We start from the raw sequence: 13,457 nt of genomic DNA on the forward strand, positions 1-13,457 counted from the left end.
CTTTTTTTTTTTTTTAATTTTTATTGTTGTTGTTGAGATGGAGTCTCGCTCTGTCGCCCAGGCTGCAGTGCAGTCACCAGATCTCAGCTCACTGCAAGTTCCGCCTCCCGGGTTTACGCCATTCTCCTGCCTCAGCCTCCTGAGTAGCTGGAACTACAGGCGCCCGCCACCTCGCCCGGCTAGTTTTTTTTTTGTATTTTAGTAGAGACGGGGTTTCACCGTGTTAGCCAGGATGGTCTCGATCTCCTGACCTCGTGATCCGCCCGTCTCGGCCTCCCAAAGTGCTGGGATTACAGGCTTGAGCCACCGCGCCCGGCCACATTTACTTTTCATAGTTCTGGAGACTGGGAAGTGTAAGATCAGTGTGCTGGCATATCCAGTGTCCACTGAGGGCGCTTTTCCTGCTTTTCAAACAGCCATCTTCTCATTGTATCCTCACATGGCAGAAAGCAGAGAGAGGAGGCCAGCTCTCTCTGACATCTTCTTGTTTTTATTTGTTTGTTTTGAGACAGGGTCTCCCTCTGTTGCCCAGGCCAGAGTGCAGTGGCCTGATATCAGCTCACTGCCACTCTGCCTCTCCGGTATCTTCTTACAACTATACTCATCTCATTATGAGGGTCCCAGCCTCATGACCTAATAGCCTTCCAAGCCCCACCTTCTACTATCATCCTATTGGGAGTTAGGGTTTTAACGTATGAATTTTGGAGGGATGTAAACATGCGGCCCATAACATCCATTCTCCTACTGATGGCCATTTGGTGGTGTGGTGGTTTGCATTTCCCAGCAGTGGCTCCACCATGAATATCCCATCCTACATGGTGTTCTTACAATGTGATGTCCAACAATCCTCCATGTCGAGGTGGCGGTCTATATTCCCTTCCCTGGAACCTGGCTGAACCTTTGCAACTGTCTCAGCCAATAGAATGTGGCAGAAAGGATGCTATACAACTTTCAAGGCTGGATCACAAAAGGCAACATGGCCTCTCTTGGGATGTTCGCCCTTGGAACCCAGCCACCATTTTGTGAGAAAACCTAGGCCACACGGAGAGACCAAGTGTTCCAGACGACAGCCACAGCCAGTCTCCCAAGCCAAGAGCCAACGTCCAAGGCCACATGTGAACGAACGGACATTCAGATGCTTCCAACTGCCCGCCTTTGAGTCTTGTAGCTGAGGTCTCAGACATTATGGAGGAGAAAGAAGCTATTGCCTCTGTCTGATTATCTGATCCATAGAAACTATGAGAGAGAATAAATACTCGCTATTGCTTCAAGCCACTCTATTTTGGAGATAAGTTGTAATGCAGCCTGTGTAACCAGATTACGTGGTTTCCAGTTTTCCACTGTTACAAATACAGCTGTGATGAACATTTCTGTACAAGTCATTTCTATGGATGTGAATGTTCATCTTGGCTAGACACCTGGGCATGGAACAGCTAAGTCACATGGAGAGTGTGTGTTGAACTGTGTAAGAAACGGACGACCTGTTTTCTATAGCAGTTGTACCATTTTACATTCATCCCAGGGGTGTTTGAGACTCCCAGTTGCTCCACATCTTCAACAACACTTAGTATTATGTTAGCTGTACTCATAGGTTGCAGTCATGGCTCATTGTGTCTTAAATTTACATTTTTCCCTGACTAATGATGTTAATGAGCATCTTTTAATATGCTTTTTGGCCATTTAAATAACTTGTTTTGTGAAATGCCAGTTCAAGCCTTTTTGCCTTTTTAAATTTAAGACAGGGTGTCACTCCGCTGCTCAGGCTGGAGTGCAGTGGTGCAATCATGACTCCCTGCAGTCTCCACCTCCTGGGCTCAAGCGATCCTCCAGCTTCAGCCTCTCAAGCAGTTGGGACCACAGGCATGCACTCCCACACTCAGCTAATTAAACTTTTTTTTTTTTCTAGAGATAGGGTCTTGCCATGTTACCCAAGCTGGTTTCAAACTCTGGCTTCAAGGTATTCTCCTGCCTCAGACTTCCAAAGTGGGGTTTGCTTTTTTTTTTTTTTGAGATGGAGTCTCACTCTGTCGCCCAGGCTAGAGTGCAATGGCTTCATCTCTGCTCACTGCAACCTCTTCCTCCTAAGTTCGAGCAATTCTCCTGCCTCAGCCTCCCGAGTAGCTGGGATTACAGGCACCCACCACCATGCTCAACTAATTTTTGTATTTTTAGTAGAGATGGGATTTCACCATGTTGGCCAGGCTAGTCTCAAACTCCTGACCTCAAGTGATCCACCCGCCTTAGCCTCCCAAAGTGCTGGGATTACAGGCGGAGCCACTGGGTCTGGCCAGTTTTTGCCTTTTTTTTTTTTTTTTTTGAGACGGAGTCTCGCTCTGTGGCCGGGGCTGGAGTGCAGTGGCCGGATCTCAGCTCACTGCAAGCTCCGCCTCCCGGGTTTACGCCATTCTCCTGCCTCAGCCTCCCGAGTAGCTGGGACTAGAGGCGCCGGCCACCTCGCCCGGCTCGTTTTTTGTATTTTTTAGTAGAGACGGGGTTTCACCGTGTTAGCCAGGATGGTCTCGATCTCCTGACCTCGTGATCCGCCCGTCTCGGCCTCCCAAAGTGCTGGGATTACAGGCTTGAGCCACCGCGCCCGGCCGAGTTAGTGTTTTAGTAAAATAAAGTTTATTGTATTTTAATTTAGGATTTCTTTATATATTCTAGATTTAAGACCTTTGTCAGTGACATGTAGTGGGAAAGTTTTCTCAGAACATGGCTTGGCTGTTCACATTCTCAATGCTGCCTACTGATGAGTAGAAGTCCTTAGCTTTGACATGGCTAAAACATATTTAAGGATATGTTTAGCTTAAACATATATTTTTTCTTTCTTTTTTTTTTTTTTTTGAGACGGAGTCTCGCTCTGTCGCCCAGGCTGGAGTGCAGTGGCCGGATCTCAGCTCACTGCAAGCTCCGCCTCCCGGGTTTACGCCATTCTCCTGCCTCAGCCTCCCGAGTAGCTGGGACTAGAGGCGCCGGCNGTAGCTGGGACTACAGGCGTCCGCCACCTCGCCCGGCTAGTTTTTTGCATTTTATTTTAGTGGAGACGAGGTTTCACCGTGTTAGCCAGGATGGTCTCGATCTCCTGACCTCGTGATCCACCCGTCTTGGCCTCCTAAAGCGCTGGGATTACAGGCTTGAGCCACTGTGCCTGGCCTATTTTTTCTTTTATGGTTTATGGTTCCTTTTATGTTGTACTAAAAATATTTTCCTATCTCTAAATTCATAAAGATAGTCAATGTTTTCTTCTAGAAGCTTTATAGTTTTAGTTCATTCTTAGTTTTTTCATCGTTATGGTGGGAGAATTTGTCTTTCGCAATTTTCAATATCCTCATTCTCTCTCTTTCTCTTCTCTTCAGTTGAAAATAAAGAGATATCCATTGTGATTTTTTATTATTATTACTTTTTTTTAATTTTTTTTTTTTTTTTTTTTGAGAGGGGGTCTCCCTCTGTCGCCCGGGCCGGAGGGCAGTGGCCGGATCTTAGCTCACTGCAAGCTCTGCCTCCCGGGTTCATGCCATTCTCCTGCCTCAGCCTCCCGAGTAGCTGGGACTACAGGCGCCCGCCACCTCGCCCAGCTAGTTTTTTGTATTTTTTAGTAGAGACGGGGTTTCACAGTGTTAACCAGGATGGTCTCGATCTCCTGACCTCGTGATCCGCCCGTCTCGGCCTCCCAAAGTGCTGGGATTACAGGCTTGAGCCACCGCGCCCGGCCCATTTTTAAATTTTTTTAAAAATTTTTTGAGACAGTCTCTCGCTCTGTTGCCCAGGCTGGAGTACCGTAGTGTGATCCCAGCTCACTGAAACCTCTATCTCCCAGGTTCAAGTGATTCTCGTGCCTCAGCCTCCCGAGTAGCTGGGACTACAGGCATGTGTCACCACCCTCAGCTAATTTTTGTGTGTGTGTATTTTTAGTATAGACGGGGTTTCACCATGTTGGTTAGGCTGATCTCAAACTCCTGACTTCGTGATCTGCCTACCTCGGCCTCCCAAAGTGCTGGGATTATAGGCATGAGCCACTGGACCCATGGGTTATTTAAAGTCTATTGCTTAGTATCCAAAAATTGGGGATTTTAAAATAATCTTTTTGTTGTTGACTTCTAGCTTAGTTCCACCATGATCAGATAACTTATTCTGCATGATTTCATTATTTGAAATTTACTGGGGCTTGCTTTGTGGTCCAGCAGATGGTCAATCTGGATAAATGTTCTGTCTACATTTGAAAGCATCAGGTACAATGTTCTGTATTCTTCTTAAATTGTTTTATTTCTTTGCTTTTGTTTTTCGGTCTGCTTGTTCTATGAGAGATGTGTTAAAATTTCCCACTGTGATTGTGAATTTCCTATTTCTCCTTTTAGTTCTGTCAGTTTTGTTTTATATATATTTGAGGTCATGTTACTATGCACATACAAATTTAGAAGTATTATATATTCCTGGTAAGTGGCCTTTTAATCATTATGAAATGTTCTTCTTTATCTCTGGTAAAGTCTAAATTGTGTGGTGTTAATATAGCTGTAGGAGATTTATTTTGGTTAGTGTTTTCATGGCATATATCTTTTTCCATCTTCCATCTTTTCATTCTTTCTTTATCTTTTTTTAAATTTATTTTTTATTTTTTATTTTTTTGAGACCAAGTGTCACTCTGTTGCCCAGGCTGAAGTGTAGTGGCATGATCTCAGCTCACTGCAACCTCCACCTCCCAGATTCAAGTGATTCTCATGCTCAGCCTCCTAAGTAGCTGGGACTATAGGCACCCACCACCATGCCTGGCTAATTGTTGTATTTTTAGTAGAGATGAGGTTTCACCATATTGGCTGGGCTGGTGTTGAACTCCTGACCTCAGGTGATTCACCTGCCTTGGCCTCCCAAAGTGCTGGGATTACAGGTGTGAGGCACCACACCAGGCCACTGTATTCTTATATTTTAAGTCTATCTCTTAGAGACAGCATGTAGTTGTTTCTCCTTTCTAAGATCCTCTGTCTTTTAGCTGGAATATTTAATCTTTTTATATTTAATATAATACTAATATATTTGTGTTTAAAGCTTTTACATTACTATTTTCTATTTGTTCTATCTGTTCTATATGGTTTTCCTTCCTTTTCCTTCTTTAATATTAATCATATTTTGTTATTTTATTTTTCCTCTGATAAATAGTTGTATATACTTTTACTGGTTACCCTAGGGATGACAATATGAATCCTTGATCTAGTAAAGTCAAATACAGATTAGTACTTCTACTACTTTCATAACAATGTAAAGACACATTTGAATGCTTCTTTGCCTCTTGCCTTTTGTTCTGTTGTTATCACATCATACATGTATGTGTGTGTTTATGTATACTTTTTCCTTTTCTTCTTTTTTTTTTTTTTTTTGAGACAAGGTCTTGCTCTGTCACCTGGGCTGGAGTGCAGTAGCACTCACTGCAGCCTCGACCTCCCACCTCAGCTTCCCAAGTAGCTGAGACTACAGATGCATGTCACCACACTTGGCTATTTTATTTTTTATTTTTATTTTGTTTAGAGATGGGGTCTCACTATGTTGCCCAGGCTGGTCTTGAACTTCTGGCCTCCAGTGATCCTACAACCTTGGCTTCCCAAAGTGCTGAGATTACAAGTGTGAGCTACCACACCCAGCCTGTGTTATACTTTTAAATCAGCTTTATTGAGGTATAATTTATATGCAATAAAATACACCCAGTTTAAGTGTACAGTTTGATGACTTTACAACTATATAAATGTAGTCATCATGTCAATCATGACACAGAATATTTCAATCACCGCAAAGAATTCCCAGGTTCCTTTTTAGTGAGTCATCCCCCCAATGGGGCAGACAGGGGACCTGGGAGCTCTGAAGGGTGAGTGGGTTCTTTGCATCACTTATTGAACATCGAAACTCCTAGAATGGACAAGAATGGGTAGGACGTGGGTTATGGGACTACCTGCTAGAGAGTGACCAAGGAAGCATCTAAGCCCAGGACTTGCTCCAACAGGCAGGGGCCACACCAGGGACTGTCCGTTCTCTAAGACCACACCCACAGGGGAAAATTTATTCACAGGGGAGATGGGAGAATCCTGGACAGTCAAAGGGGAGAAAAAAAACAAATGATGCTCAAACTGAACTCATCCTGTGTCTTCCCAGATCTCTTCCCGTGACTCCTTCCTGCAGGATTCTCTTTCTGAGGAATGGCAGCGCCAGAAACATGGGTGTCCTCCCGGATTCCCCACTTGCCCCTCATCTATCTGCTGCCACATCAGTTCACTCTATCTCTTAAATTCATCAGAAATCCATCTTCTCCACCCATCCATCCGTCACCCTAGTTCAACTCACACCACTGGGAACAGCCTCCACTTCACCACTGGGAACAGCCTTCTAAGGGATCTCCCACATCCACTTACCCTTCTCTATTAAGGGAATGGGTAACTACATGCACGTGGTTCAAAATTCAAAGGACGCAAAAAGGCACTCAGTGAAAAGCCTCCCTGCCACTCCTTTCCCCAGTGTCTGATCTCAGACACCGAGATCACCTTTTCTCTGGAGGTGATCAATGTCATCGGTTTCTTGTTCATCTCTCTGGAGACAATCTACAGGGTTATAAACAAAATTATATATATAGATTCTCCATCCCCTTTTCAAAAAGCAAACAACTGGCCGGGTGCGGTGGCTCAAGCCTGTAATCCCAGCACTTTGGGAGGCTGAGACGGGCGGATCACGAGGTCAGGAGATCGAGACCATCCTGGCTAACACTGTGGAAACCCTGTCTCTACTAAAAATATAAAAAACTAGCCGGGCGAGGTGGCGGGCGCCTGTAGTCCCAGCTACTCCGGAGGCTGAGGCAGGAGAATGGTGTAAACCCGGGAGGCGGAGCTTGCAGTGAGCTGAGATCCGGCCACTGCCCTCCAGCCTGGGCGACAGAGGGAGACTCCGTCTCAAAAAAAAAAAAAAGCAAACAATGAACTCACAGATGGGTTTTACTATTCAACTTCCCCTGTAATAAATAGTTACACATGCTTTTACTGGCTTCCCTAGAGAGTATAATATGACTCCTTCATCTATTACAGCCAGCTATCAATTCGTTGATCACCAATGGTGCCTCGCTATACATTCCCTTCCTACCTTCCTTTTTTCACTTGGCAATATATCATGGAATTTCTCTCCATCAATTCAGAGAGTACTTCCTCATTTCTTTGAACAGACGGACAGCATTCCCCTGTGTGGCTGGACCATGGTTTATTTACGCAACCCTCTTTAATGGGTGCTTAGGTTATTTCCAACCTTTCCCAAAAACAAATGCTTGCAGTGAATCACTGTAGTGTGTACACATGGGCTGGGCATCTGTAAGGTACTGTTGGGTCAAAGGGTGTGCGCCTCTGTGATTTAGTTAGACATTACTACGTTGTTGTAGACTGAGACTACAGATGCATGTCACCACACTTGGCTATTTTATTTTTTATTTTTATTTTGTTTAGAGATGGGGTCTCACTATGTTGCCCAGGCTGGTCTTGAACTTCTGGCCTCCAGTGATCCTACAACCTTGGCTTCCCAAAGTGCTGAGATTACAGGTGTGAGCTACCACACCCAGCCTGTGTTACACTTTTAAATCAGCTTTATTGAGGTATAATTTATATGCAATAAAATACACCCAGTTTAAGTGTACAGTTTGATGACTTTACAACTATATAAAATGTAGTCATCGTGTCAATCATGACACAGAATATTTCAATACCGCAAAGAATTCCCAGGTTCCTTTTTAGTGAGTCATCCCCCACCAAGGGGCAGACAGGGGACCTGGGAGCTCTTAAGGGTGAGTGGGTCTTTGCATCACTTAATTGAACATCGAAACTCAGAATGACAAGAACGGGTAGGGCGTAGGTTATGCCATTGGGCGGCAACAATTTCTGTCTCTCCCACAAGAAGACTGCCTCGTTGGGACACAGGGTCTCGAGGGACTCAGGCCATCCTCCAGCGGGTGGCCACTTGGTTCCTAGACCCATGAGCTGGTCGATCTGAGGGGGCTGCCTAGCTCACCTTTGCACCCTGTGCCCTGAGTTTCAGGGCTCCAGTCACCTGCAGGGCTCCTGACTTCCCTGGCCACCAGGATACCAGGGATGCTTCTCCTCCAAAAATGCAAATCGGATCCCATTGCTCTGGGGCAGAAACCCAAAGCTTTAACAGAGACTGTGGGGGTGGGTCCTACCGCCCCCACCCCTGTCTTCTCCCAACCATCCCCACTTTGCCCTTCCCCCAAATTTGGCCCTGCGATGCCAGGGCTTCCCAGGACCTCCATGCTTCCTTCCTGCTCCCCCTTTGTGCTCTGGGTGACCTCTTGGGAAGGGGTTCTGCCCCACCTTAAAGAGGCCCCTGTGCAGCCCCTGCTGCCCCCGTCGCTGAGGCAGGGTGGGGGTGTCTCTTTGGACCCCCTTCCCCCAGTGCTGGCACCAATCAGTGCTGCTGATGACGAACCCATAAATGGAGGACAGAACTGAGGACCGAGCTAGGAGTCACGCGTGCCCCGCATTCCCCTCCCCAGCAGGGCACAGACACCAGGGGCATCATCCCTCCCCTCGCCAGCACATGTCCCCACCCTTAGTCCGGGAGAACTCAGATGCTGGGAGAAAGAGTCACTAAATATTCAGGAGTTTCAGCCAGGGCCCAACCCACCTGCGCTAGGAAAGATAGGGAAAGGGGAGAGGGAGGAGGAAGGAAAGGCAGGTGGGAGAAAGGAGGAGAGAAGGAGGGAGGAAGATGTGGGAGGAGAGGGAGGAAGAGGAGGAGGAGCAGAGAGGGAGGTGGAGAGGGAGGGGGCCCCGGGCTGGCAGTTTCCAAACTGCCCCCCTGGCTCCAGCTCATCCTTCCTGACCCCTCCACGCTGGCCCAGAGACCACACTGGGAACTTGCATCTGTTTTAGGGGGCTATAGAGGAGAGTGGGCCACAGGTCCCACACTGACTTCCTTGATTCCTGGGAAGGGTTTACCCGTGATTTAAAAGCTTGGGGAAGAGGCCCTTCAAAGTTCTGTTAAGCTTGGACATGCGTGCCTCAGTTTCCCATGTCTGTAAAACCGGAAAGTACCCCTGCTATCATGGGAAGGGCTCAGCTAGTGCCAGGCTAGGCACAGCAAGTGCTAGCACAGATGGATGGTGCCATCTGGGATGGGTCTCCAAGCCAATAGATCAGATCAGATAGACTCAATCCTCCCAGGGGATGGTGAGTGTTGTCCTTCAGCCATACCGCTAGATCCAGGAAGCCAGTTTCACACAGCTCCACAGTCCACACAGTGTCAGGTAGGACTGACAGTGGTACCTAAACTGTAATTCATGGTTCTAGGCAAAAGATCAAAGCACCCCATTCACACCTACCTTGCCCCTGTTATCCAGTCCTAGCGGCTCATGTATTGAGTGGGTAGACCCCTCAGTTTGCTTGCCGTATCCATCCACTATTGGTCCCATCCCTCCACCCATCCACATCCATCACCCACACCGTCCATCCATCTACCACCCAGCATCCACCCATCCACATCCATCCACCCACTCCACGCCATTGCGTCTATCCACCCAGCATCCATTCCATCCATCCATCCATCCATCCATACCATCTCCATCCATCTGTCATTCAACCATCTATCATCCATTCATCCATCCATGCGATCAGCATCCACCAACAGCATCCATCCATTCCATCCCATGCCATCTGTCCATCTATCTGTCCATTCAACCATCTATCCATCCATTCATGCATCCATCGATCCATCTATCCATCCATCCATCCATCCATCCATCCATCCACCCACTATTCTGTTCATCCATCCATCCATCTACACATCCACCATCCATCCATCCACCCATCCACCCCACCCAACCATCCATCCATCCATCCATCCATCCATCCATCCATCCATCCATCATCCATCCATCCACTCACCCAACCATCCATCTATCCATCTGATGAAAAACATTTCCTTAATGAGTACTGGGGAAGCAGAGGAGAATTTCACAGAACGTGCCACACAATGACACAAATAGCTATCTCATGACAATTATGATCAACATTAGAGGGCAGAATTTCTGGGGGATTTGAGAGTCTATAACTGGCAAAGGAAGGCTTTCTTGTGGGGTGCATGTGGGTTGGGACTGGGATGACGCAGATAAAAAATTGGTAAAGTGAGGAAACTGCCTTCCAAGTGGAGGGAACAGCATTCCCAGAGCCTCAGAAGCAGGCAAAGCCAGTGTGGCAGGAGGAAGGGGAGAGGGTCACTGGGATTCTGGTGTTGTTGCTCAGACACCCACCCCTAGGGAGAAGTGGCTCTCCCTGCAGATCTCGCACAACCATGAAGGTGCCTCCCTGCTCCAGCCCAGAGCAGGGCTCCCTGGCCTGTCTGCCATCAGTTGAGGGGGCATTACCTTCTCTGTTTCTCTGCCTGGACTATGCATGAGCTGTTTAGGGCTGGGCTCTGGTTTTCAAGTCTTCATTCGGCAGAGACCACTGTGCACAGTGGTTTTTTTTTTTTTTTTTTGGCTCGGGGTGGGGGGTGGTTGCTAAAATACATTTAATAAATTTTACCTTCTTAACTATTTCTAAGTGTACATTTTAGTGGCACTGGGTACATTCACATTCTTGTGCAATCATCACCACCAGCCATCGCCAGAACTTTTCCCAAACTGAAGCTCTGTACCCATTAGACACTAACTCTCCATTCCCCTCCCCCAGATCCTGCCAGCCACCATTCTACTTTCAATGAATTTGACTACTCTAGGGACCTCATATAAGTGGAATCATCCTGTGCTTGTCCTTTTGTGACTGGTCTGTTTCACACAGCATGATGTCCTCAAGGTCCATGTGTGGCATGTGTCAGAGCTCCATCCCCTTTGATGGCCAAGTCATATTTCCTAGCATGGGCAGGCCATGTTTTGTTTATCCATCACCTATGGATGGACATTGGGGTGCCCACATTTTGGCTGCTGGGAATAATGCTGCTTTGAAGCCCATCAGCTTTTTGTGCCTCTTTGGCAGAGTACCTTGGGCCAACTACACACCCACTGAGCAGTTTGTATTTTGCAAAATTCTATAGTGAAGGGACTGCAGACGTCGTCTTGACCAGCTCTCTTCCTTTTGCAGCTGAGGAAACCAAGGCCCAGGGGAAGAGAAGTACTTCCTCAAAGCGAGGCAAGAGGTTTGAGGAGCTCCAGGTCTGCTCGGAGGATTTCAACATGCCAAGGGCCCTTGGAACCAAGGCCCCTGGCTGCGGTGCTTCTTCTTTTCCCAGCTCTCTGAACAGTGGCCAAGCTCTGGGTCCTCAGCTCCTGGCAGGACCATATGTCCCCTGATCAGACTTTCATGACACCGAGTCGCCCCACCTCATGCCTGCAGGGGTGCAACCCACACCACTCTAGAAGGTTTATGTGCCTGGTGCACACCCTCCTTTCCCTAGCCCACTGCAGGCATGAGATGGGACGTCCCATGGTGTTCTGGGAGATGACCTCAGAGAGCTTTACCAGATAAAGGAGAATCTTTAGAATGCTGGGCAGCTGGACCCTGGGCCTTGAACACCAAGAGCTGTGCAGGCACTTACCCCAAAGCCACCCCCATTCCAGCCAGATGCTGGTCCCCAACCCTGGGAAACAGAGAGCGGGACCTGTGCCACTCCTGCTTGACATGCACCTGGACACCCCAGGACAGCCCTGCGGGTGGGTTTTCTTATCTCACTTTACAGACAGCATACGGGGCTAAAAAGTAGATTAATGACTTGCTTAGAGCAACAGGGCCCAGCACAGAGTTCAACTTCAAATCTGTCATTTTATGCTTCTCCACCAGTAGAGGAAGCCTAGTTACTGTCCCCCACCACCCCTGCCAGCCTCATCCCCACCATCACAGGGTCCCCTGCTGACAAGTGGCTCCCAGGGCAGGTCTCCCAGCCTAGCAGGTCCCTGGCCTGGAGACCCAGGATTTCTCCTGGCAAGGTCTCCAGGGCAGATGAGGCTGAGTGGCTTTCAGTTCCACCCAGGCATCGCCAGAGGAGGCCCCCCTCCCAGGAATGGCATCCCAGGTCCTCCCTTCTCTAGACTGGCTTCATGGGGGCAGACACCTTTACTTCTGCAACACAGCTGGGCTGCAGTCCTGCAGGGGATCATGGTTTGCAGGCTGAGCTGGCAGAGGGACACCCCAAGGTGGAGGGCATTTGTGGGGCATCCTCTCATCGAACTTTCTGAGAAGGCCCTGCCCTTCTCTTTCTCCCTCCAAGGCAGGGGTTGGGATGGCAACATCAGTGCTGCCCATGGCACTTCCTCTTTGGCCAGCTCTCTGCACAGTGGCCGAGCTGTGGGCCCTTAGCTCCTGGCAGGGCCCTGCGTCCCCTGACCAGACTTTCATGAGGCCAGGCTTCCCCACCCCACGCCTGTAACGGTGCAGCCCATGCTGCTCTAGGAGGTTTATCTGCCAGAGAGGCTTTGAGGGTGGGGAATGAGATCCTTATCTCCCTGCCAGGGGCCTGCCCTACAGTTAGGGCTTTGTAATCTGACATTGTGATTTTTCACCCTTGTTTTTCCCCCCATGGAGGGAAGATTTGCTGAATCACCCGGTGTGAGGTGGTTGGAGGAGGCGGGGGGCACCAGCTGGGGGGCAGTGATAAGTCTCAGGCTGGGCTGAGGGGCGCTGGGGAGCCGCCAGGAGGAAACTCTTAACCGTGACGGTTTCCAGCTAAGATTGTAGGCTTCTGAAGAGCTGCCCTGGGGAGGCTGAGCTCAGGGATCCTGAACCTTCCTTCCTGAGGAGTGCAGAGGGCTGGGGGTGCCAGGCAAGCCCTGTGGGCATCCTATGAACCAGCAGGGACGGGAAGGCAGGGACTGTGACCGTGGCAATGACCAAAGGTGCACGTGGCTGGCTGCCAAGCCCCAACAGGATAGCCCCCAGGACCCCTCTAGGTCACCTTTGCTTTGCATAGTGGCCTCCTGAGGCCGTTAGAAGGTGCTGGCTAGAGCACTGTCCCTTACAGGTTGGGCGAGAGCTGGGGGCAGGCGGGAGGCCTCTTTTCTCCCCCAGGGCTCTGCACCCCACTGTTTCCTTGGCTTGGGGCAGCCCTTTCCACTTCCCAGAGATCAAATTCTTTTTGTCTTGCGAATGCCGACTTCCCTCACCCCGACGGCTGGGCTTAGTGACCCCCTTGGGCCTCCAGACCCCCAAGAGCATCTCCTCTCCTGGGTCTTGCCAGGGCCCTGCCCAGAGTGGATGTCCAGCAAATACTTGTTGAACAGAGACTTTGTACCCTGCGAGAAGTGGTCTTCTATTGGCACTAAGTCTGGGGTCTGCAAAGTGTGAAGACATCCGCAGAGGAGCTGAGCTGGCACCTAAGAATGCCCTCTAATGCAGAGCGAACCCAGCTGCTGGGAGCGGTGGACCCCAGCCTGACCTCCAGGTGCCCGACCCTCAGCCTCTGCTGGGGCTGGTCACACAGTAGAGACAGCTGTCCAC

Source organism: Rhinopithecus bieti, unplaced genomic scaffold (genome assembly GCF_001698545.2).
Source record: "Rhinopithecus bieti isolate Rb0 unplaced genomic scaffold, ASM169854v2 scaffold_2205, whole genome shotgun sequence".
Taxonomy (NCBI): Eukaryota; Metazoa; Chordata; class Mammalia; order Primates; family Cercopithecidae; genus Rhinopithecus; species Rhinopithecus bieti.